At 42.7% G+C, this 27,079-nt stretch overlaps 1 long non-coding RNA gene across 1 annotated transcript in view; it reads right to left on the bottom strand.

Annotated features, from left to right (window-relative positions):
* Positions 1–19,894, bottom strand: part of LOC140712247 (uncharacterized) — a 120,942-nt gene extending 101,048 nt beyond the window's left edge. Inside the window, exons 1-4 of the long non-coding RNA XR_012093769.1 lie at positions 19,528–19,894; positions 6,038–7,649; positions 4,858–5,115; positions 1,872–1,971 (exon numbers count right to left, since the gene is read on the bottom strand). This is a non-coding gene — a long non-coding RNA (uncharacterized lncRNA). The remainder of the gene's footprint in view (positions 1–1,871; positions 1,972–4,857; positions 5,116–6,037; positions 7,650–19,527) is intronic.
* Positions 19,895–27,079: the final 7,185 nt, after the last annotated feature.

Here is a 27,079-nt window from a genome sequence, read left to right as displayed (position 1 = left end):
CCTATTAGAATAGCTAATGTGGGAAAGACTGACTGACCATATTCAGCATTGGCAAGGGTGTGGAGGAACTACAACTCTCCTACACTGTGAGTGGAAATGTAAAATGGTACAACCACTTTGGAAAACAGCTTGGCAGCTTCTTAAATAGTTACACATCCACCTACCACATGATCCAGCCACTCTACTTTTGGGTGTTTTCACAAATGAAAGCATATGTCCAACAAAAATGTGTACAAGAAGGCTCATAGCAACTTTGTTTGAAATAACCAAGAACTGGGAACAATCCATATGTCCATCAACAAACAAATGGATCTACAAATCATGGTACATACATACAATGGAATACCACATAGCAACAAAAAGGAATGAATGATTGGTATATGCTACAACATGGATGCATTGCAAAATAATTATGCAGAATGAAAAAAGCTACATGCTAAAGAGTATATGATGGTTAATTCTTTGTATATAAAATCCTAGAAAGTGACAATTAATATCACTAATATCACAGTGTTAGAAAGCAGATCGTTGGTGCCTTGGGGATGGGGGGAACAGGAAGGTTAACAGGGAAACCCTGAAAGAAGGGATTATAAAGGGTCACAATAAAATTCTGGGGGTGATTGGCATGTTCATTACCTTAATTTCATGCGTGTAGATATATGTCAGAACTTACCAAACTACACACTTTAAATATAAGTATATAATATACACACTTAAATGAAGTGTTTGTTTTAAGAAAACCCTGGGATTAAAGGACATAGAGATATAGGTGTTAATTGTAATAAAAGCATCTTTTTTTTTTTTTTTTTTTTTTTTTGAGACACGATCTCGCACTGTCATGCAGACTGGAGTGCAGTGACATGATCTTGGCTCACTACAACCTCTGCCTCCTGGGTTCAAGTGATTCTCCTGCCTCAGCCTCCCCAGTAGCTGGGATTACACATGCATGCCACCATCCCCAGGTAATTTTTTGGATTTTTACTAGAGACGGGGTTTCACCATGCTGGCCAGGCTGGTCTTGACCTCCAGACCTCAAGTGATTCACCTGTCTCAGCCTCCCAAAATGCTGGGATTACAGATGTAAACCACTGCTTCTGGCCTATAATGAAAACTTCTTAGTCTTGTGCAAAATGGGCTTCTGTACTATCCCAGAAACAGGCACATTGAGGCATCTGCTGGAGCTTCCCCAGAGGTGGGACTAGTGGGGAAAAAAGAGTATCAGTTGACATTGGTTGAGGAAGAAAAAGACCTGGGTTCTAGCTCAGACTGTTCTTTTACACACTGTGTAACTTCACATGGAGCTGTCCCAAAACTTGGTTGGGAAGGAACCAAGCTCTTATTTTTAAAAAGTAGGAGGAAATAATGGAGAGCATGAGTTTGCAAACCAGACACACCTGGATTTGTTTATCTACCTCGTCACTGAAGAGCAATACCCACAGACGAGTGCAGGAAGCCCAAGTATATGGTGATGAATTTTTACACACTGAAGTTCTCTCCTGAGCTGCCCACATCCAGATCAAGAATCAGGACATTATCAGGCCCCCAGGACCATCCCCTCGTGCTCCATTTCAATCACTGCACACATCAAGCAAACCTCAATTCTGATTCAACCTCCACCACTCATCGGCCATGTGACTTTCAGCACATTTTCTCTTTCATAAAGTGGAGTTCATAATGTCAATTTGACAGATTTTATTTTTTGAAGAATAAAATGAAATTGCAGGTTGAAATCACCTACCACAACATCTAACATGTCAGAAGGTTTTATACACAGGAGTTTCCTTCCCAAGGAGAAGCTTGGAAGGGCCAGACTCCAAGGGGCAGGAGACAGTAGAGGACTCAGAGAATCCTAAGTTGCATCAGGGGCATACCTGTGGGTGAGTCACTTTGCCATTCTGGGTTCCAACTCCAATCCCATGAAATGAAGGCCCCATAAACACTGGATTCAATATGGTACTCCTTCAGGACACCCTGCCAGGGATACAAGGATGAATAAGACATGGTTCTCACACTTTGAGAGTTTGGAAGTCAGAGCTCTCTAGTTCTGATCAGCTGTGAGCTTGAACTTCAGTTTCTGTCAAATTGTGTAAATATACGTAAGTGTACAAATGGGGAGATCAGTGACATCTTTGAGGATGGTTCATCACAAGTACCAAAAGCTTTTATTTATTTTTATTTTATTTTATTTTATTTTATTTTATTTTATTTTATTTTGAGATGGAGTCTAGCTCTGTCACCCAGACTGGAGTGCAGTGGTGCAATCTCGGTTCACTGCAAACTCTGCCTCCTGAGTTCAAGAGATTCTCCTGCCTCAGCCTCCCGAGTAGCTGGGATTGTAGGTGCCCACCACCACATCCAACTAATTTTTGTATTTTTAGTAGAGACAGGGTTTCACTTTGTTGGCCAGCCTGGTCTTGAACTCCTGACCTCATGATCTGTCCTCTTCGGCCTCCCAGAGTGTTGGGATTACAAGCGTGAGCCACTGCACCCAGCACAGAAAGATTTTATAACCAGCATCTCACCTCGCACTCCCAAATCAGAAACTCTAGAGTTAGACCCCAGAAATGAGTATGTGTTGCTAATCCCCCAGGTGATTCAGATGCAAGCGGTCTACACAGAGCACATGGGAACCACAGTGAAGGAGCCAAGCTGATGGAAGTTGTACTGAGCCCAGGACCTACATTGCCAAGTTAATCATTACTAATAAATCTCTAAGGCCAATTTGCATCCTCTTCATGTGCCTCTTTTCCCTAAGACATACCAAAAACATACTCTCCTTAATTAAGAATATCCAGTTACTTGAGCTCCAAACAAGTCATTTCTTCTTTCAAACCAGGATCTAAGTTGCGCATCCCTACTGAACATCAGCTATCAGAAATGATTTGCCTGTTTTTCAGCAGCAACTGATCATGACATGACAAGCCTGTCCTGGGGCCTCCTCTGAATAAACAGCCCACAGCACTGAGAACAAACTGTTCTGTCAACCAGCAGGCTGCTAGCACGGACAACTCTGTACACCTGTTGTCACAAGTGCTAATGATAAGTGACACTAATCACTGAGGATGTCTGAAACAGCCTTCCCAAAAGAATGGACAGTTGAATCCAATTTCTAGTCTTGGATTACACGAAATAAAGAATGATAATTAATAATTATAATAATAACAATAGCCAGCATTCACAAGGCATGGATCATATGCTCAGATACTTCTGGGCACTTTTAGTGTGTTATTTCACTTACTCCCTGGTATAGAATGGATTATTGATTTCAGTTCTTCATCTTTCATTTTTCCCTTTTTTACATTCTTTGCCATGTGACTTATAGTTGTCCCTAAAGGTGGGGTGTATTTCCCCACTTCTTCCCCTCAGGCAAACCTAGGCTACATCAGCTAACCACAGATGTTTCAGTAAGAATACATGGTGCAAATTAGTGGATAGGAAGCCACTTATGTGGTGACTTGTTACATAACAACAACTGACCAATTCCATCTCCCAGAACAGTGATTAGCAAACCAAGGTCTGGGCCTAGGTTCTGTTTTTGTAAAAAAAAATTTTATTGGAACAAAAAAAGTCCATGTATTTACATGTCATCTATGGTGGCTTTCCTGCTGTAACAGTAGACTTAAGTAGTTGTCACAAAGACAGTATGATTTACAAAGCATAAATAGTTACTATCTGGCACTTTACAGAAAAATAATTGCTGGTTCCTGCCCTAGCACAAGTTTTCTCAAACATTAGCCTGCATCGGAATCACCTGGAGGACTTATGAAATCGATGTATGTAGCTGAGCCCTAGACCCAGAATTCTGATTGGGTAGGTCTGGAGTGAGACTCAAGAATTGCACTTCTAACAAATTTCCAGGTAGATGCCAATGCACTGGTCTAAGGACCACACTTTAAGAACCACTGCCCTACAACAGTGGTTCTCAGCTCTGGCTATATATTAGAACCACCTGGAGAGCTCTAGGGTTGAGCCCTGGGGTATATCAGTAATTGCCGAAAAGCTGGCCGGGCGCAGTGGCTCACGCCTGTAATCCCAGCACTTTGGAAGGACAAGACAGGCGGATCACAAGGTCAGGAGATCCAGACATCCTGGCCAACATGGTGAAACCCCATCTCTACTAAAAACACAAAAAATGAGCCAGGTGTGGTGGCACATGCATGTAATCCCAGCTACTCAGGAGGCTGAGGCAGGAGAATCGCTTGAACCCAGGAGGTGGAGGTTGCAGTGAGCCAAGATCGTGCCACTCCACTCCAGCCTGGTAACAGAGTGAGACTCCATCTAAAAAAAAAAAAAAAAAAAAAAAAAAAAAACACTTCCTGGGATTTTTAGATTTAGAACACTACTCAGGAACAAACCTTTTAGTCACTGAATTATTGGTTGAGCAGCTACGATGAACAAGCAACTGTCTTGAAAACCGTTTTGAGGACACAGCCCTGAACCTGAAGGAACTCCTAGTTTGAGGAGGAGACACACGGGTAAATAGCAAAAATAGCTCACCTCCTGCATGCTGGAGGTGAGCATTCAGTGAGAGGGATATCCTAGGGATGAGCTGTCAGGGAAGAAGGGTAGGAGGAGGTTACCTGGGGGAGGTGACACCTGAAGCAAATTTTGAAGACGGAAATGCAATACACATTTCACCAATAAGGAATGTGGACTCAAAGTTTTAGGTCGCTTGGCTAGGATCACATTCTAGTATGTGGAAGGTCAGGATCAGGATCCAAAGCCAGCTCTCGGAATATTTCCTTCCTACCCTGAAGCCTGTTTATGTTTGCCCTTCTGCATGACAGGTTAGTCGGGGGGTTCTGTTCCAGACTCCAGTTTCATACACGAATGTAATGACATCTACAAAAGAAATACCTTCTAAAATTGTTGTTATTAAATGATGGATGTAATTGAGTCATGGTTTGATTCAGAAGGCACATCAGGGTCTTCAGGTGACTCAAGGCCATCCATTCAAGCAGCAGTCATCCAAATATTCTAGGTATGTCAGAATCCTCACTAGGTACTTCAGAATCTTCATTTCTGGTTGAAAATTGTTTTGTACATTACAGAGAAACAAGATATCATTTGCCTCTGGATGGAAGTATACACCACCACCTGATGTCGTATTCTTGCCTGAAAATCAAACTTAAATTCAATCAAGGATCTAAGTACCATTTACCAAAAAAACAGTGAACCACAGAGGCACAATCTGAGAAATCCAGACAGAATGAATAACTCAGAGCAGAACAAATAACTCAGCTTCTTCAATAAATTTAAATTGTGAGGAAAAGGTTGTTATGAGCTAAATTGTGTCCCCTCTTTAAAATTAAGACGTTGAAGCCACAACCCCCAGTACTTCAGAATGTGACTATGTTTGGAGATAAGGTCTTTAAAGAAGTAACTATGTAAAAATGAGGTCATGTGAGTGGGCTCTAACCCCATATGACTGGTGTCCTTACAAGAAGAGGAGATTAGGGTCAGGCGCAGTGGCTGATGCCTGTAATCCCAGCACTTTGGGAGGTTGAAGCAGGTGGGTCATGAGGTCAGGAGTTTGAGACAAGCCTGGCCAGCATGGTGAAACCCCATTTCTACTAAAAATAAAAATAAAAAAAAAAAAATAGCCAGGCATGATGGCATGCACCTGTAGTCCCAGCTACTTGGGAGGCTGAGGCAGAATCGCTTGAACCCAGCAGTCGGAGGTTGCAGTGAGCAGAGATCGCACCACTGCACTCCAGCCTGGGTGACAAAGCCAGGCTCTGTCTCAAAAAAAAAAAAAAAAGAAGAAGAAGAGGAGATTAGGACACAGATGGTCCAACAAAGGACCATGTGAAGGCCTACAGAGAAAATGGTAACCCACAAGCCAAGGAAAGAGGCCTCAGAAGAAACCAACCCTGCCAACACCTTCATCTCAGACTTCCAGCTTCCAGAACTGTGAGAAAATACATTTCTGTTGTGTAAGGCCTCCAGTTTATGATATTTTATTATGGCAGCCTTAGCACACTAATATCGGGTCCCTTATCTTTAGAGTTGATGCTTTGGGCATTATTCAACACACCTTTGCAAACAGCCTCTAGCAGCTTCCAGCTGGTCTGGTCTTTGGTTCCAACTTCTGGCATTACGTAATAAAAAGTCTTATCCTTCCACATTTGAAAGCTTTATGTGAGGGAAGCTGCCTGCTACTCACAAGGCTTCCCTTTTCTGCCCTCAACACCTCAGTTCTCTCACTTGTTCCCAGGCCGTGGCTTCCCGATCCTCCCCAAGCACGGTGCTCTTTACACATCTGTAGAACGCCTACGGCTGTGAAGGCCCGCCTTGCTCAGGGCTTTTGAATTCTCTGTTCCCTTTGCCAGAAACCATCCTGGCCTCGGATATTTGCTGGGCCCACTGCTTTGCTTTGTTTGGGTCTCTGCTCAAATGTCGCTTCATCAGAGCAGTATCCCCTGACCTTTTCAATCTTCACCCCTTTACTTTGCCGATTCTCTTTCTGTAGACATATTAGACATTTATACAAATCTTTATGGGTTGTCTGTCTCCATCCAATGAACTGAAAGTTCCCTGAGGACAGGTACTCTGTGTGCATACCTGCTGCGTCCACAGCACTGAGGACAGGGCCTGTTGTTCTGAAGGGGCTCAACCTGTATTTCTTGGATGAGTGAGGAAATGACAGTTGTTTCTAAAGTGAGGCATTTCAGTTGCGGGTCACAGCAAATACCATTGCTTATTTCCCCCGCTTCCCTTTAAAAGCACTCAGCAGCAAGCCTAAAAGTAGTAGAAGGAAGCTCTGTCAGCGGCCACCCAGAGCCCTCAGCATCACTCCCCAACAACAACAAAAAAATCCCCGCCAGCCCGCCCAGGCTGCAGCTGGACAGCCCGGAGACACTTCGCGGCCATCTGCAGACCACCGGGCCCAAGTCAGCCGGCTGGGGAGACAGCAGGAAGCCTCAGGGACACGTGCTTCAGGCAGATGCGCACCCACCCTGAGCACATTCGACTTTCTCCTCATCAGACGGCTCGTTTGCATCTGCCCATGTGTACCTTGGCTTCCACAGCCTCTGTTTACAAATCTGGGTCAAGGAAGGACAGGAATTCCAACAACACGCGATTCACAGAAGCCGGCCTGCGGCCTCTGTTCTCATTTTTCCTTGTAAGAAGGCCGTGTGGAGCAGCGTTGAGTCACTGGAGTTGGAGGCCACCCAGACCCAGTTGATGTCCAGCTGTCATCTGTGTTTACCATCATTGCGACTTGGGGAAAATAATATGATCTCTATGAGCCTCTGTTTTCACGCTTTTCAAAAAGAAGATAACGATACAAGCTTATCAGAATTAGAACTGGTGTATAAAGAGAGTAGCACATGGAAATCATTCAGCAATTTGATATTATTATTTACATTCCCAAGTAATGCTCTAGTGTGTCCCATCTCAGGCAGAATCCTGGAGTTGTCCTTGATCCCACTTTCTCCCAAAGACCACTGGCCATGGCTCTACCTCTTAGTTTATCATGAATTCATCTACTTCTTCCTCTTTCTGTGAGGACCTTCACAGGAAGACTGGCTGTTCCTAGCACAGACTCAGGAGTTGTCCCCTGCGAGGTCAGTCATGTCTCCGGCACTTCTGGCTGGGTGATGTTGAGCATGTTATTTATCTTCCGTGTGACTTGGTTTTATAATCTGTAAAACAGAATGACAATGGTAGCCCTGGAGTCAACACTGTTGATTCCCCACTAAAAGCTTCTCCCAACACTCCTCTCCATTGCTACCTCTTGTATGGAAGCTGGGAAGTCAAGTATCAGAGTTCCCAACCTTCTCTGCAGTTAGGGGTGCGCTGTGACTCATTCTGGCCCAAGATACAAGCAGAATTCTGCTGGCAAGTGCTGACAAAGCTTGAAGGTTAGGTTATAATATCCCTGGGAAATGCTTAGGGAAAGGACTGCCTAATAGAACAGAGATGCCTGTGGAATGAATGTAGCAAGGTGGAGATCAAGGAGGAAACAGAATTCAACAAGAGGAACAAGGTAAGGACCAGGTGCTGTGAGAAGATTTCAGGGATGTGGATGGTGCTGGAAGAAAGGATAGGACCTGGGCAGGGCCTGGACATCCCACACTGCTTTAAGACGATCTCGGAAGCCACCTGTCCCTGGAAGGGAGCTAGTTAAAGAGTCAGTACAAGGGAACCACCATTCATCATTGAACTGTGAAGTGGTTATGAATTGGTCTCCACATCATCTGATTTACATGGCGCACATTCCAGTCACTGTTAAGTGTGAACGGTGTCTTTCATCTCACACTGTCTGGCAGCCTTCTCACCAGACAGGGCAAAGCTTTGCGGGAAACCCCAGGACATAGGGTTGTGCACAGCAAGGTCCCCTGGGTTGCTCTGCAGGGGCAATAATAGCCACAGCCCCACTTGGTGGAACACTCATGTATGATAACCCTTCATGTGCCCTGTCCCAGCTGGAGAGCTGCTGCACTGTGTCCAGGCCCTCGGAGGCATAAAGGTCAGGGAGAGATGTCAGGAAAAAGTCCAGTGAATGGGTCTGCTATAATCACAGAAATTGCCCCTCACTTTCCTGAATGTGGTGGGTCCCTTCCACCCAGCCAGCTACCCCATGGTAGAACTGCTAATATCAAGGAAGAAGCCAGAAAACAAACAGACAGAAAATATTCCCCCGACAGAGTGGCTCTTAGGTGTCCCAATGAGGTGACCAATTATGGTCCAGAGAGTGTGTCCAGATTCTGACTCCAAGCAGGGGTGGTACTAGCCCTGGCTTGGAGATTGTTCAAATATGTAAAAGGTTATATTATGCTGGGCACTCAGTAGCCCTTTTGAAAACATGTTTTAAATACCTCCAGTGTCTAGTTTCTCACAGGCTTAACCTGGAACACAATCACAGACATGTTCTTTCCAAAATGCAAATCAGACTGTGTCACTTTCCTACTCAGAGACTTTGGTGGCTCTGCCTTAACGATGAAATTGAAGCTCAGCCTGGCAGATGCGTCCACTGTTTCCTCTTTCTCATTTCTCTTTATATGGATGTCCCAAACTCATTTTTATTACTCAGATACACAGTGATACTCATCCTCGCTTGCTTCTGCAGATCATTGCATTCATTCAATAACTTATTCATTGAATGAACATTTATTAAGCACTTACTGCATGTCTGTATGTTACTTATTAAGATACAATGATGAACAAGAACAACTGCCTGTCCTCAAAGAGCATATCCTCAGGAGTGCCCATGCCTGGCAGCACAGGAGAATCATCCACAGGGCTGCTTAAAAGCACAGAGGTTTGGGCTTCATCCTACTATCTCATAATGAAAAGAGAGAGAAAGGAAACAGCAAGCAAAAATGTCAAAAGAGAATGAGGGGAGCTGATTACAAATTTCTCCTATTACCTTCCTGACAACCAACTGGGTGAATGTGCTGGGCTGTAGAGCCAAAAACACTGGTTCAAAACTCAGGCATTTTTATATTCTGGCTTGCTGGGACATTTCCCCTTTGCATCTGTGGCTGTGAAATTATTACTAGTTCTCCCTTTTACTTTCAAAAGTGCCCTGTTTTGGATGATAAGTTCTATAATCACCTTATTCTATAGTCAGTTTTACCCTTTCCTACCCGTGAGCACTTGGGGGAAATGGCTGAAACTTTCTGAGCCTCAGTTTCATGGTCTCTATCATAGAGTGAGCCATACCTACTTGAGAAGGTGTGAGAATTAAATGAGATGATGTTTGCCAAGTGCCTGGCACAGTAGATGTTTAATTCACAGAAGCTGTTATTGTTTGCCTTGTAGAAAGTGGTTTTCATCTGCTCTGCATTGTTCACTGTCAAATGAAACGAGACCTCAATGATGAGAACATTTAGATGAAGCCCAGAGCATTTATATTAGTGGAGAGGATGGCCTGACTCAGCAAGACATTACTTAGGTAGTCGCTGACCAGCGTGACAAGCCTCTCTTAAGTATCTCTGTTACAATGTTTAAACTTAAGCTCAATGGCCTAGAAAGCTGAACTTTACTACCGTCCTTGTTGGTTTAAATTTCTATAGCGTTAGGTCAAATGCCAGCAATGGGCCCAGAAGGAGGGAACTGCAGCCTATTTTGATGTCCAGGGTCAGGCCGAGGAGAGAGACTGACACATTATCTGTCTGGCTGACCGTCCACTCCCCCACACCACAGTGGTGACTCATCAGATGGCGAGAAAGACCCGTCTCCGCCTGTCTGAACAGTGATTCTGCCGGTGATTCATTGTTGCCCACCAGAAAGCCCCCTTCTTAATGTCCTCTTTCTGAGCTCTTCAATTAGCATTTGAGGCCAAGGATATTTAGAGGGAAGGGAGGGTAGAAAGATCTGCCAGCTGGACTAAGTGTGGCCTCACTCAGCGGCAGAGGACACAGGGAGGGAGAAGAGGAAGTGCTGGGTACGGCTTGCTCCCAGAGTGGAACTTGAAAACAGGTAGAGGAAAAAATTATATATAATAAATGCTGAATATTTATAATATTGCAGAGGTCCTTAGAGGTGAAGGAATCTCACCAAGGACAGGAAGAAGGGCCAAAACTTTTTAGAAATCAGACATCTTTTTGGATGACATTGCATGATGGTTGCTACTTGAATGGATTGTTTAAAAGTCTAAGGTATGTCAATGGATCAACATGAAGAGAATATTTGTAGAGTCTAGGATAAAAGGAAGACTAAGGCAGGAGTTATCCAGTGCTGTTCTAGAAAGACAGTTACTGAGGTTGGTAGATATTCAAGTCTCTAGAATTATCCGTAAGTTCTCTAGTATGGGCCTAAAAGTGGTTAGTTTTCCCAAAGTGTGATAGGTAAAATTATTAATGTATATACACATAAAGAAAAAATATTTTAGAAGTAATCTCTGCATTCATACCACTTGTACATCAAACCAAGATTATCACATGTATTTTCCTTTGAACACAATTAAGTAAAAATATGCAAATCTTTTCTTTCTCCAGACATGCCAAGCTTCAGCTGAAACTCAGGCCTCATGCAGTTTTCTCTGCTTGGAATGTTCTCTGCCCAACCTTCTCCTGCCCAGCTTCTTGTCCTACAGGTCTCAGGTCAAATGCCTTCCTCTCAGCGAAGACTTCCCTGGCCACTGGCCACCTTGTCAACATAAACGTCATCTGGTTATTCTCTCTCCAGCCTGTGGACTATTTTTTCTAAAGAACTTTTCAGGATCTCATCCATATCTTGGTTTACTTGTTTGTAACCTGTCTCTGTCCTCCAGAATGTAAGCTCCATGAGAGCAGCACCTTCTCCTTGACGTTATTCCTGCCTCAATCCTTAGCATCTAGCCCATTGTTTAATACATATTTGTTGAATGAAGACCCATTAAAGTGAATTATAGACTTAAAAATGCCATTCATGCATTGGGGAAAAAAAGTGTGGAGTTGTAGTTAGGACATGGAGAATTGGGTGTCATCCTGGACATGGCCATAAAAAGGTGTAAAATGTTTGGTGATAATTATACTTTTTTCCCCCTCAAATGAGCCGTAGACCTGAGAGTAAGGTGGGGATGAACTGTTTCCCTATGCTGGTAAATATGGATTAGAACACATGGCTTAAAAATGAGTCAAAAATAGGTTTCCCACTCCTGCCTCTTCTGATAGAGATGACTTACGCAGTTACAGCTAGAAAACTGTAATCTTCTCTCTTCCTTTCCTCCCTGCTTCTCTTCTCCACCCCTCCTATCACCCTGACTCAGGGCAAGGGCTGTCCCAGGGAACTGACCTTACAGAAGAGGTAGAAGCTGAGAGAACACACCCGTGACTCTGAAAGCCATTCTTTCATGGGGAAGAACGGACCAGGATAGAAGCTTCCTCCCCAATTCTTCTGAGACTACAAGAATTTCTATTTGGAAGTGAGCTAATGCAGGAATGGGTGGAAGTAAAATGGTTTTCCCTAGAGTAAATATCGTGGTCATGCATGTGTCGTGGGTGAAAAGGGAAGTCAAGGACTACTGTAAACCACCATGAGGTCCTAGAGATCAGGGATTATGTCAACTACTATTCAGAGACCACTGATCCTAGCACGTATCTTGTACCTGGCACACAGTAGTGGTCAATCAGTGTGCACCTAACAATGTGCTCTGAAGGAATGGAAGACTATATGAATGATTGACTAGATTAGTGATTGAGTGAATAAACTATGTATTATATATCTGCCTCTTACAAATCTAGTTAACGTGAGTCTAATCTTAAACCCTACTCACCTTAGAATATAGAAGGAAAAATGTATTTTTTAGACACACAAGCCTGAAAACAAGAACTTGGACAGAAGTGACCCCACTAACTTCTGACCGTGTTGTAAACCCTCTTGGGACACCTTTTAGCCCCACGGAATCTGGGGATCTTAACAGTAGGTAGTTCGCATAATCTGTGATGAACCAATAAGCCATCTCTGCCTACATTCAGTCTCTTGAGGGGAGGTTCTTAACTTAGGTCCATGAACTCTTCAAGGATCAGAAGGCAGACGCCTGGAGGCCTGTGAAGAATAATGAAAAAATACAGCTTGATTTGCACTCATGTCTAATTGAAATTTACTATTTCTATCACTTGTGTATGTAGACAACACACAGTTTGTTAGCAATAGCTGTGATTTTTATCATCCACAGAAATGACAGATAATTTCATATCATATGTCAGCTGTGGCAGAGATCATGAAATATTGCCCTCATGTCTATTTCAAAATTACATTAGTTACTGGACTTCTGCTAGATCTTATTTGATGCCTTTAAATAGCATATAGAGCACTTGTGGTAGTCAGGCCTCTAAGATGACCTTCAATGACTCCGCCTTCTGGCTTTCACAATTCGTATTCAGCTCTCCCTTGACTGTGAGCTGAACCTAGTGACTTACTTCTCAAGGATAGAACAGGGCAAAGATGAGGAGGTGTCACGTGTCACATCCATGAGGAGGTTAGAAAAGATTATGACTTCGGTCTTGCTCATACTCACTTTCCCTCTTACCTACTCACTCTGACAGAGCCAGAGGCCACGTTGTGAGCTGCTCGCAGAGAGGTCCACGCAGGAAGAAAACTGAGGGCAGCTTCTGGCCAAGAATCAATGAGGAAATGAGGCCCTCAGTTAGACGTCCTGTGAGAAACCAAATTCTGCCCACAAGCCTGTAAGTGAGCTTGGAAGCAGGCTCATCCTTAGACCATCTCAAGATGACTACAGCTCTGGCAGACACCTGAATTGCAGCCTCATGAGATACCTCGAGCAAGAGGACTTGTTTAAGCCATGCCCAAGACCCTGACCTGCAGAGACTGGGAGATAATAAATGCCTGTTGCTCTAATATGCTGTTTGTTGTTCAGTGATGAACAATTAATATATTTGTGTGTGTGTATGTACTGTTTCATAACAGTTTTTTGCTATAATTAGTTTCCTTTGAAATCCCATGTATCTTTATTTAATTTATTTAAAGTCATTATTCTGAGAAGAGATCATAGGCTTCACCAATCTGCCAAGGAGGTCTATGCCACCCAGAAGAGCCGCTGCCCCAGACTCTGTTCTGAAGGACACATGGGTTCTTGGAAGAGGGATTATATATATTATATATTATTATTATTATTACTATATAAATGGTGTGTGTGTGTGTGTATGTGTGTGTCTGTGCATGTGCACGCACGTATGCATACCACATTTTCCTGACTTTGGAGGTGGTGAAGTGGAGTTTGGTCCAGCTGATGGGGACCCTGAGGTTGGAGCAGTAGATTCTCATCCAGACAGCAAGAGACACCAAAGGGAAAGAAGAGAGCAGAGAATCTGTGTGGCAAGTTTGAGCCCAAAGTCTGAAGAGTGACAGAGCAATGGGGAAGATTGAGAAGACAGGGATAGAGCCAGGAATGTCAGAGTTTGGGGGAAAAGAGGCAACCTTAGCTGCAGTAAAACAGGGGTCCTGAGAAAATTCTGTAAACCCAAGTGATTTGGTGTGATTCAATTAAAAGGCTAGATCAGCAAAGAGAATATCATCCCCCCTCCCATTTAGAGTAGAAATCCCTTGCTGTGTGACAGACATTTAGGTACTGCTTTCTTGCATCTGTTACCAAAGTCTGTCTTCCCACCTAAATGGTGAGCTCCTTGGGGGCAAGGCCCATGTGTCCTTGTTTCCTTTTAATTCCAGAGATCTACTGCAGCATATATGTTCACACATCAAATATCTGCTCAGAGACAGTGCTGGGTCTGGGAAACAAAGATGAATTAGGTTCAGTCTGTCTTGAGTTGATTATGGCCTAAAGAGGGAGACAGATCAATACAGGCATTGACATTAAAGAGCTTCAGTTCAAATGTGAACTGCACTTCTGACCAGATTTGGAGTCTCTCCAACCCTTGACTTTACATCTGTTAAAGAAAGGTATAACACTCATCTTGCTGGTTTGTGGAACATTTAATGAAATATTATATTTCAAGAGCCTTGCATAAGGCCTGACATGGGGCAGACACCTCTACCTTGCTTCTGATTCTCACACCATTTCCAGTCTTATGATCACAAGGCCACAAGTGTTTATGTGAGATCAAATTCCTGTGTAAAAGCTGTGGCAGACTTCTAAAGACAAGTCCTTCTCCCAACATGCTTTCCTTCTCACTGCAAGATAATGTTCACCCACATGCCATGTTCTGTGAGCTCTTGGAAGCAGAGACCACGTGGGACTCATTTTTGCAACCCCAGCAAGCAGAAGAGTGCTGCATCAAAGTAGGGTCTGTTCAGCACAGGTTGAATGAATGACTAGGATGATAAATAATAAATCACAATAAGCCCTCCAAAATCGAGTGCAATAATGCCATGCAAGAAAGGTCACCATGAGCTGGAGGACAGGGGCCTTGACCTGGCTCTCTCAAAGGTGGAGGACTTAGATGAATGGAAGAAAACTGGGGTAGAGAAAAGAGGGAGATAGTGAAGGCCCACAGTCATCTCTGGAGAGGAAGGAGAAATATTGACGAGGAGGTGTGTAAAAAAGCTACAATGGCCTCTGCCAAGTTTCATTTTAAAAGAGAAAAGATCAGAAGTAACTGTGGCAAATGTCAACATCTGTTAAACATGAGTGGTAGGTGCAAAGGTAATTAGTATATTCCCTGCGCTTCTTGCTATGTTGAAAATATTTCATGACAAGAGAGGAAAAAGCATTTCAGGTGGGAAGAATGCCACAGGCAGGTGCAGAGAAGTCAGGAGACATGTGGCAAAGACAGAACAGGAAGCTTTGAGGTAGATTTCTTACTCAGGTCCCACAGGCCAAGTCCCAAGTGAGGGTCAGGGGAGCAAGCTTGGTGCTGTCCTTGGTCCTGAACCAAAACCACACCCTTGAGCATTGCTATTTCTAGTTACCCTAAAGCAGTGGGTTTCTGCCTAATCCCCCCAGTGCTCAGAGGTTTCCTTAGTATTCTTTAACTTAATTTTTTAACTTATTTTAAGTTTATGTATACAAGTGCAGGTAACATAGGTAAATTTGTATCGTGGGTGTTTTTTGTACAGATTATTTCATCACCCAGTAATTAAGCCTAGTACCTGTTAGTTGTTTTTCCTGATCCTCTCCTTTCTCTCACTCTTCACCCTCTGAAAGGCCGCAGTGTGTGTTGTCCCTCTTTATGTGTCAATGTGTTCTCATCACTTAGCTCCCATTTCTAAGTGAGAACATGCAGTATTTGGTTTTCTGTTCTTGCATTAGTTTGCTAAGAATAATGGACTCCAGTTCCATCCATGTCCCTGCAAAGGACATGAGCTCATTCTTTCTTATGGCTGTATAGTATTCCATGGTGTATATGTACCACATTTTCTTTCTCCAGTCTTTATTTAGGTTGATTCCATGTCTTTGTTATTGTGAATTGTGTTATAGTGAACATACAAGTGCATGTCTCTTTATAATAGAACAATTTATATTCCTTTGGGTGTATACCCTGTAAAGAGATTGCTTAATTGAATGGTATTTCTGTCCTTACGTCTTTGAGGAATCACCACAGTGTCTTCCACAGTGGCTGAACTAATTTACACTTCCACCAGTGAATGTGGTTTTTTTTCCTCCACAACCTTGCCAGATCTGTTACTTTTTTACTTTAAAAAAAAAAAAAATGGAGTTTCACTCTTGTTGCCCAGGCTGGAGTTCAATGGCACCATCTCGGCTCACCACAACCTCTGCCTCCCGGGTTCAAGCGGCTCTCCTGCCTCAGGCTCCCGAGTAGATGGGATTACAGGCATGCGCCACCATGCCAAGCTAATTGTGTATTTTTAGTAGAGATGAGGTTTCTTCCTGTTGGTCAGGCTGGTCTCAAACTCCTGACCTCAGGTGATCCATCTCAGCCTCCCAAAGTGCTGGGATTACAGGAGTGAGCCACCGTGCCCAGGCACTTTTTTACTTTTTAATAGTAGCAATTTTGCCTGATGTTAGACAGTGTCTCACTGTGGTTTTGATGCATTTCTCTAATGATCACTGATGTTGAGCTTTTTTTTGTATGATTGTTGGCTGCATGTATGCCCTCTTTAGGAAAGTGTCTGTTTATGTCCTTTGTCACCTGTTTATGGGGTTGTTTGGGGTTTTTTCTTGTAAATTTAAGTGTATTATAGATGCTGGATATTAGACCTTTGTCAGATGCATAGTTTGCAAAAATATTCTTCTATTCTGTAGGTTGTCTGTTTATTCTGTTAATAGTTTCTTTTGCATTGTAGGAACTCTTTAATCAGATTCCATTTGTCAGTTTTTGCTTTTGTGGAATTTAATATTTTTAAGTCTAATTTTACCCAGCTACTATCACTGCAAAAGAAATAAAAAATTCTAGCAACAGAATGTGTTTTTTTCCAACCCGATAGTAGTATGTATCTATTATTTATCAAGCTTTTGTATGTTCTGGACACTGTGATAAGCAGTTGTTATATATTGTCTCATATTGCTATAATTATCTTCATTTTACAGATGAAGAAAGGCACACAGAATGATTGAGGTCACAGAGCTCATGAATGGTAGAGTTGAGATTAAAAGAGATCACATAAGTACATAACCCAGGAATTAGCTAATCACTCCTTGGCATAGGCAAATAAAGCCTTAACTATGTAGAAGGACGTAACTCTATGAAGTCACTGTCTTAATACTTTCTTCATTTTTCCATCTACAAAGGCAAGATTGTGGATGCCAAAATGGCAGTGTAGGTGAAAGTACCTCATAAACTATTAAGTCTTCTGCGAGTGTTGGCAGCTCTCTCTGCTCTCTGTTATTGATAGTGATGGTTATAGTGACAATCATATGTCTTCAGCAGATGCCAACAACATAAACTAGATTCTATTGCATGGCTCAAGGAGGTAAGCCAAGGCAATAAATAGATAAATACATAGTAAAAGAGAGAGAGGAAAGAAGAAAGAAAGAAAGAAAGAAAGAAAGAAAGAAAGAAAGAAAGAAAGAAAGAAAGAAAGAAAGAAAGAAAGAAAGGAAGGAAGGAAGGAAGGAAGGAAGGAAGGAAGGAAGGAAGGAAGGAAGGAAGGGAGAGAGAGAGAGAGAGAGAGAAAGAAAGAAAGAAAGAAAGAAAGAAAGAAAGAAAGAAAGAAAGAAAGAAAGAAAGAAAGAAAGAGAAAGAAGAAAAAAAAGAGAGAGAGAGAGAAGGAAGGAGGAAGGAGGAAAGGAAGAAAGGAAGGAAGGAAGGAAAAAAGGAAGGGAGGGAGGGAGGGAAGGAGGGAAGAAGGGAAGAAGAGAAGGGAAGGCAAGGGAGACCCAAAATGGAGTGGGACAGACTTGGATTTGTGGCCTTTATTTTAACATATATTAGCAGTGTGACTATGGGAGAGTAATTTGATCACTTCCCAACCTCAATTTCCTCTGCTAAGAAGAGGTTGTGTCAATCCATAAGGATAAAAGAGCTAATGTGTGATAGGGCAGCCTAAGAGAAAATATGGCATCCCTGATGATGGTGATGGAAGCTACTACTTATCAACTCCCTTCTGCCTCATGCCAGACAACTGTGCTTAAGCACTTTTTGCCCACAGCTCCAATCCTCATGTTGGTTCTAGAAAGTTTCTGTTACTATCTACATCTCAAAGATGACAGAACAGTTACTCAGGGAACCCTTAGTAACTCTCAGCTAAATCAGGATGCAATTTGACTCATCTAATCAGGTGGCACTTGGGAGGGTGGATGGCAAGGGCTGGTAGATAAGAAGTGGCCCTGCCCTACTTTTTCCAGAGTCTGGACAGGTACTTCCAACAACAGGTCCCATTTCAAGCTGAGAAAGAGAAAATCTCCCGGGCTGCCACCCAGTTTACCAAAGTGCCAAATTCCAAGCACAGTGGAACCCAGTCTGGCTTCCCAGATACTCAGAAGGCAACTGCCTCGGATCCTCTCTTATGCCTCCCTTTCTTCAGTCTCTGAATCAAAGGAAAACTTGCCCTACAGGCAGCAAAAACCAGTGCAAGGGAGCTGGGCTCCCTCCTCCTTGCTGGGTGAGCAGGGGAGAGGATAGAGGAAATTGTGCCAAAGGTCACAGTGTTCTGGGTCAGCATGTCCCAGCTTTGAAGTCAGAGAGCTGCCAGCAACCAGGCAAGAAAAATGCTGTGGGCTGCTCCATCTATTGGGCCTCGGACGAGCTCTGGGCCTTGGCCTGCACAGCAGCTGCACACTCCAGGGAGGGCCACCCACGCCAGAGACACTCCCTGGTCGCCACAGCAGCACCCTTAGGAACCTGTGATTGCAGAACAGCCAAGCCACAGAGCACACAACAGCTTCACAGGTGTGCCCAGGTACCTTGCTGTCTTGCCTCCATCACCAAACTCCATCAGGGAGAATAAGCTTTTCTGCATTCCGCAGGTTGTCCTCCTTTTTCTCGCTGTACTTACAACTTCTTAATTTGTTCAATCCTGACCCCCACCAAAAATAAAAATAAAAAAAGTTAACTAATTGTGCATGCACAATTCTGTGATATGATAAAGGGCCAGGTAATGGTGATCAAGTTATAAAAACACCACTGTCCCTGTCTTTGTAGAGTTTATAGAGGACATAGACATTAACTAACAAATGAAGATGCTGGTATAGGATTAAAAGTTGTGGTGGCATCATGAAGAAAAGAGAACAGGGTGCCAGAGAAGAGAAGAGAGAGTAAAACGGCAACCTCCAGATAGGAGGATAGGAAAGGTTGCTTGTAGCAGGGGCAATGAGATTGAGGACTGAAGGATCAGCAGGAGGCTGCCTTCAAGGCCCAGCTGGGTGTGGGGTGAGGGACTTTTCTGGGAAACAGCATGTGCAAAGGTTCTGAGGCAGGAAAAAGAATAAGATAGTCAGGAAGATGAAACAATATACATCATAGATAGATGTGAATCCCCGATTAAGCTGTGGGACCTGAAGTCTATACTTAAATTCTCCATCTCAGTATTCTCAGGTAGAATCAGGTAAGGATGCAGGGAGGAGGTACACTTGGCCTCAGTATGAGAAGATGCAAAGATGGAGAATCAGAAGACAAACGGTTCCAGGTTAGAGGTTTTTCAGCAGATACCCAAAGTCTCCCAGCTAGAAGGGACATAACAGCAACTTGAACCCACAACTAACAATAACTAACTTACATGTGCATATTTTCTAAGTTTCTTCATCCAGTGTTTCTTCATCATATTTCAAGTTGGTCTAGAGATAAGTTTGTCTACAGATAGGAACAGAAGTAGGAAAAATGAGAAGAATCCAAGTTCCTGACTATTTCTGTTCTCCTTACCACTAGGGAGAACCAGTCAATAGATATGGGTGAGACAGTCTGTAAAAAGGGGTGCTGAAACAGAAGTGTCACCACCCAACTGTTCAGAGCTTCCGAGTCCAGCCATACCCAGCAGGCCAGTAAAATCAGACTGTGAACACTTGGATGATTATCAACTCCTAGACCTCAGACAAGCCACTGACCTCTCTGACCTTGCTGTTCTCACAATAGAGCAGAGCTGACAACACAATAAAATTGAGGGGCCCCTTCTTGGAAAAGTACGGGGAGATTATCATTCAAAGTACTATTAATAAAATATAAAACTATTTCCTTTCTGTCAGTCTCTCTTTTGACTTGTCATGCTGTTTTAAATTTTTTATTTAATATAAATATAAGTAAAGTATTATAAATATTTTAAATCATCAGCATAAATTTTATCATTCATCTTTATATTGTACAATTCCAGTTTTAAGTGCAAGTGTAAGAGCATTGAATCCATATAAAGAATCACCAAAATGACCCAATTTGTATTTTCTAGCCTATGCACATAAATATATTGTTCTTACCAAAAGAGTAAAAACACTGCCCCAAACAAACTCAGTTATTTTTATTTTACCTTTCAATACTCACACATTATACCAACAGTCAAAATGGCTGGCAGCTTTCATTACACACTTACCTCGTACTGGCCGTGAGTTCTATCGAACTTCTGGGCTCTGTGGGTCCACCAGAATTCTGTCCTCATGGGGCATGGCAAGGACGATATGTGATAAACAAGAAATGTGATACAGTGCCTATCTCCTCTCATCACTTACATGTTGCATTACCCCATCAGACTGTACTTATAAAACTCAAATTCAAAGATAAAATCTGTGAGAGTTTCAAGCTAGTGACAGCAGAGCATGAAACCAAGCCTGGGGCTCTTCTGAGCAAGGTGCCATGTGTGCCTGCCCTTGCCACACCCACATGAAACCTGCAAGTAGTAGGGGAAGTAATTCTGGGTAGTAATTCTGACTATATGTGCTTCATGTTACCAATGATGTTTTGACCCTCATAAACGATTTCAGCTTTCTGAATCCAATTTCACCTTCCTAGAGGCTTTTGCCCTGGACATGCAGATATATTTTGCTTTGCAGACACATTTTGTTTTGGCAGATAAAGTAGGGTTTATGTGTATAGACTTGAGAACCAGAGGGAAGGTCTCTTAAAAGAGTCCACACTGGCTTAAGTTCTTGGTGGACCTATATTCAAAGCCCAGCTTCCCCAGTGAGTTGCTTAGTAACATTTAGCAGGTGATTTAGCCATCTGAAGTCTCACTTTCCTAAGTTGTAAAATGGGGATAATGGCTGCCCCATTAAAGAAGGGCTGCCAGAACTCAACACAATCTAGATCAAGTCCCTGAACAGAGGAAGCAGAAAATTAACAATTAGTACTATTTTTAAGTTCAGGTCTCTGAACTTCAGGTGTCCCGATCACTCTTAGTGCCCCCAGTCACTCCCCAGAACCACCGCCTTGTTACCCATAGCCACATGCCTGGTCTAGGAGGCAGATTTGTGCCACGGAGTGGAAGGTTAGGGGGGCTTCCAGGTCCACTCACTGGAACACAGGTTCCAATTTCAACACTATGTACTGTGTGACTCTGAGCAAGTGACTTCACATCTTAGGGTCTCAGTTATCTGATAGATAACTGTCATAACAGAAACTTTATACCAGTTATCCCCTTACCAAGAAGTATTACATGGTACCTACTTTACAAAGCTGTTGGGAGAATTGCATGGGCTCTATGTGCCACTCAGTATTCTATTTGGCACAAATTAATGTTCAGTAAATTACTCCCTGCCTCAATTGCCTGTCTGCAAAATGAGGATACTGGTAGTCTCTACAACGGGAGGTTGTTTTCTGAAACAAATGACAATGTCCACGTCATGGGCTCAGCATGGTGCCTGGCATATGGTTATACCATAATGAATGTGAGAAAATAACAATAATAATGATTGGCAGTTATCACATTCCTGGTGGTATCAGATAACCACCACAATTCTCACTTCTCCCCACTTCCCCTGCCTGGGGCACTCCTGACAGTGCCCAAGGGCATATATGCTCATTCAGTATCCTTTTTTCGGACTGCATTTCAAAACCCCCACCCTTACCCTGAGAATAGTTTACTCAAGGACTGAGTCTATTTTTGTTTTTGAAGAATGAAAACAAACCCATGTGCCAAAGAATAAACTTCTTCAGAACAAGGCAAGTCCCAGACAAGGCCATGGCCCTGGCTTTTGGGAGTTGGGAGGAAGGTTTAATTTTGAGTAACCTCTTGACAGAAGATAATAACTGCATCTCTCCCACCTCTGTGGTTGTGAGTCAAGGTCTATTGTCCTCTGGTCTAGCACAAAGGGTCAGGTACTTCCCTATTTGAAGTTATGAAATTATCTCGCTTCAAACAACATCAGAACATCAGTCTTTGTCACTGTCCCCAGTCACCTTTACCCCTTCTTCTGTAATAAAGAGTCATGTTCCATAAACTCTTAGAGTTTATTACCCTGGCCTTAAGGTGCCCCCATCAACGCACATTTCTGATAAACCTCTCATTTTCCCCAACAAAACTCAGATTCATCTTGTTTAGCTCTTTTTTTTTTTTTTTTTTGAACCCAGTAGATACTTCTTGAACATTCATTATGTACCAAGCATAGTGCTAGATGCCAGGGACAGACCTGTTGAGTATGATACAATCTGTTTTCTGTGTGTAAGCAGACTACAAATGTACACCTACATTTCAATATAATGTGTTAAATGCAATAAGAAAGGAAAAAAGACAGCAGCATGGAAACCCAGAAGAATAGAAGAGGGGGCTTAGCCCTATGTGAGGGATTTAGTATAAGCTGAAGAAGAGGACATCTTCAAGAAAGGAAGTCAAGAAAGAAAATGGCTATTTCTCACCCATAACTTCCCTAGTCATTCATCTCACAAACACAGATTAAGCAACGTTTCCCCAACCCACCCATATTCTCCAGCAGCTCCCCTCTCCCATCTCAGCTCTCAGCACACAGTCCTACAAATGCACATTTCATTATCTTACTCCCAGAATAGACTAGGCTCTCGATAAAGGCAGCAAGCAGGTCTGCCATGTTCTCTGCTGTAGCCGTAGCCCCGACATTAGTGCCCAGCATATAAAAGGCACACGATCAATATGTATCACATTGAACAAAACATCTTTTGGCAACCTAATGTGAAGGCTCCATGCTCGATAATAGTAATCCTGCTTAGACAAATATGCATAAAGAAGTAATTAACAATAGAGGTTGGCAAATGTAAATGCTAAATGAACGATACAGATTGTAGATGTTAGGTAGACTGATATATTTAACTCTGTTTCATTAAATTCAGTCCAACGAATATTAATTGTGCCTTCCAGGAACAGTAAAGGAACAGGAGGGGATACAAAAATAAATCAGAAAAAAAAGAAGTCCTTACGCTCAACCTGTTAACGTAAAACAGCCAATACAAACGCACTAAAAAAAAAAAAAAAAAAAAAAAAAAAAAAAAAAAAAAAGACTATGAATATTCAAAGGAGGGGCACCAGAAAAGATTTCAGAAAGTGTTTAGAAAACACAAGAGTAAAGCACTTCTGTGTGGGTTCAGTTGGAGACAGAGGAAGAAATCATTCCAGGAAGAAAAAGCATTTGAAGCAAACAGAAAGAAAGACAGAAAATGGGTGGTGCATTTCAGAAAAGCTTGGTTAGACAGCCATCTAAAGACAGTGCTCAGGAGCAGAAAAGAGTCTAACCTCAAGTATTCAGCAAACTCACCAGCTCTTCCAGAAACCTCCTACACCCACAGTGCTAGAGTATCATGGACCTGGCCACAACTTCCACACGGAGGCACTGGCCCTTTCTGCTTCCTTCAGCAAGGAAGTAACACAATCAAAAGTGCATCTTAAGAACATTTATAGGCAACTATGCAGGAGACATGTGCTGCTACTGTCTTCCCAGTCCTTCTACTTCCTTGAAGGAACCACAGCCTTTTCCATTCCAAATGGGTCTAATAGGTCTTCAGTTAGGGTAGTCTCACAGTCTCAGGAGTGGATGCAAGAAGGTCCATCATAAAAACCCATCCAATCCATAATGACCAGTCCAGTGGTGAGCAGATTCCTCAACAAGAGCCACTTAGAATATTTTTCTGGATCAATACACAGATATTGGGAAAGAGAAGTCTTTTCTCAGCTGATGTTGCTAAACTAGGAGGAAACAAGTTGGAAATCTATACAGAAATGTTCTCTACCCCAGAGAGAAAGTCAGCCAGGTGGCATGAAGCCAACATGCAGAGGAAGCCAGGCTGAAGGATGGAGAAGGGGCCTGACAACATGCTCTGACAGATGATGTGTTTTAAACCTTGAATGACTGAAAGGACAGTAGACCCATCAACAGAAACGCAGAAGTCAAGGGAATGATCTGATTTTCAGAGAGAGATGGTATCACCTCAAATCATCAAATCTTAGAATCAGAAGGGTTGTAAAGAGATTTGGTTCAACCACGTATCTGATGCCAGAATTGCTCTATCTTTTGTTTATGTTTTTCCCAGAATGAGTTTTATTCTGATGGTGGCCTCATTCAGTCAACAAATGTTGATTAAGCAGTTGATCAATTTGGTGAATTAAACATGAAGAGCCCTCTTTTTGAGGGGCTTTCCATTTAGTTGGGGAGAAGGCAATAAATAAATGAACATACACTGTATCGTCAGGTTTTGCATACGGGGTAGTAAATTGAAACAAGGCCCCATAACAGCTTTGGGGTATGCTGTGTTTGATCACGTAGCCAGGGAAGGGATATTGAAGGGGACGACATTTAAGGAGAGACCTGAATGGTGGAAGGAAGTGAGTTATACAACTATCAGGACAAAAAGAAGAAGAGCATTCACTGAGGTGGGAGAATGTTTCACATACAGTCACAAAGCCAGGTACATGTAGAGCTGGGTAAGTGGACGTGAGGGGGTCTGGTCGTAGGGGAAGCTATGGTCACCAGTGGACAGAGCACAGAGGAATTTGCAAGCCATGGTGAGTATGATGGAAAGGTGTTGGAGAGTTTTAGGTAGGCGAGTGTTGTACTAGAATACCTAGGAGAGCATCTAACCCAGATTCCCTAAGTGGAATTCAACTTGTCTTGAAAGTAGAGAAAGACAGATGTAGGAACAGGGGGAGGTGTTTCTGGCAGGGGGGCCATGCAGTCCTTGGAGCAGTAGTGAAAATGCACTTCAGCTGCTGGAGAAGAGTCAGTGGGCAAATGGGGACAGACACAGTGGAAGTTCTGGGGAAAGGCCCAGTGGACCAGAAGCTTGAAAAAAGAGGTTGGAACCCTACTTTAGTGAGACTTAGATTCCAGGCTAAGGAAACAACTCCTTATTAAATGGGTAAAGAAAAGCCATTAAAATTGTTTGGAAAGGAAAAATGACTCCACTCTGCCTCAGCAAATACTTGTCTCCCTGGAGAAGAAGTGTGACGAAGGAGGAATAAGCATGATCTGGGATTCAGGCAGACCTGGTTCAAATCTAGTCACACTTTTAACTGTGCAATCTTGGGCAACCACACCAAGAGGATAAAACCAAGTAAGAAAATCAGAAATACACTGAGTCACCTCATCATTCACAAGGAATGTTCTAGAACAGACACTGGCAAACTACTTTATCTTTACAAATAAAGTTTTATTGGAAACACAGACACATTGTGTGCTTGCACATTGCCTATGGCTGTTCTGCTCATTGCAATGGCAAAGGTCAGTAATTGCAACAGAGACTTACGTACGACCAACAAAGCCAAAAAGTAATTACTATCTAATCCTTTACAGAAAGAGTTTGCTGACCTTGCTCAGAATAAAACTTTATTTTACAGAATAAAACTTGATATAACCAGATGGCCCTTTTGCAGTAGGAGAGGAAATAAAAACTTGATGCACTTATCACAATTTAGGAGACAAGAAAAGCTAATGAGTTTGGCAATTACCTGTAGACTTGAAAGAAACATTATTTTCTCACGACAAACAGTCAATGAAAGATGTGTTGTGAGACCTAAGACAGAAACAGAGAAATGCAGATGAGAGAAATTAGTATGGTGAAGAGGCAGAAAGACATCCATGGAGATGGTTGAAAAGAAATAGGGGGTTGGGCGTGGTGGCTCGCACCTGTAATCCCAGCACTTCGGGAGGCCAAGGTGGGTGGATCACCTGAGGTCAGGAGTTCAAGACCAGCCTGGCCAACATGGTGAAACCCCGTCTGTACTAAAAATACAAAAATTAGCAGGACATGGTGGTGCACACCTGTAATCTCAGCTACTCAGGAGGCTGAGCAGGAGAATCGCTCAAACCTTGGAGGTGGAGGTTGCAGTGAGCCGAGATTGTGCCACTGCACTCCAGCCTGGGTGACAGAGAAAAACTACGTCTCAAAAAAAAAAAAAAAAAAAAAAAAAAAAAAACAACGGAAAAGAAATAGGGACAAAGAGGAAAGGTACAGGCAGAAAACAGAACAGGGAATCACAAAAAGTACCACACAATGAGGGGAATAGGAGACATTTAAAAATTTTTGTGTATCTTACGTATATGCTGGTATTACCTCTCTAGGGTTGTGACAGTGTTTATGTCCTCAACACAAAGAAAATGTCTTGACTGGAAATGTCAAAAAGTCGTTTCTTCATTCCAGCCTGTACTGGGACGGAAAATCAGGACATATTGACCCAAGGGATAACTGTGTTGACAGAAACCAAGACAAGATCAATATAACGCTTCGATGGCAAAGTTTGTAGAACATTGAAGAATATGTTTCCCACTTGTTTTTATCAGAAATATCTGTAAAGGTTTATGGGCCCTCCTTTCTAGTCTGTCTTTCTAAGCTTATAAAAGTTCTTTTAGGGGATGTCTTACTGATTGCAAATATGACAAATAGAAGTAATGAGTTTTTTAAAGTTCCCCTCCCCTCCCCCCAAAAGCAAAGCTATTTCCTGATTTTAAAGACAGGAGGAGGAGTCTGTTACTGTAGGGAAGAAACGGGCAGGCCTTAAGTAAAGTTAACACTTCTGTTCAGAGTGCGGGCCATCCCCTGTGACCACAGTGTGATGACTGAACTTGGTCAAAAGCCCTGAAAGCTAGGGGAGAGGGCTCAGGATAAAGAATAGGATGGAGGGATGGAGAGAGGGGCCTTCCATGCCATTCACTATTTTTGCTCTGGAATAAGTCATTGTGCCTGTTATGGATACAAGCAAACCAGAATTTGAATTCTAAATCTGACACATAGATGGGGAGGAGAACAGGGGAATAGGGAGAGGTTGGTCAACAGGCACAAAGGTACAGTTAGACCGAGGGTAGGAATAATTTCTAGTGTTCCATTGCACAGTTGGGTGACTATAGTTAACATATTGTCTATTTCAAAATTGCTAGAAGAGAGGCTTT

The sequence above is a fragment of the Chlorocebus sabaeus genome, chromosome 8, assembly GCF_047675955.1.
Source record: "Chlorocebus sabaeus isolate Y175 chromosome 8, mChlSab1.0.hap1, whole genome shotgun sequence".
Taxonomy (NCBI): Eukaryota; Metazoa; Chordata; class Mammalia; order Primates; family Cercopithecidae; genus Chlorocebus; species Chlorocebus sabaeus.
Note: the sequence above shows the minus strand (reverse complement) of the source record. Positions and strands in the feature narration are given on the sequence as shown.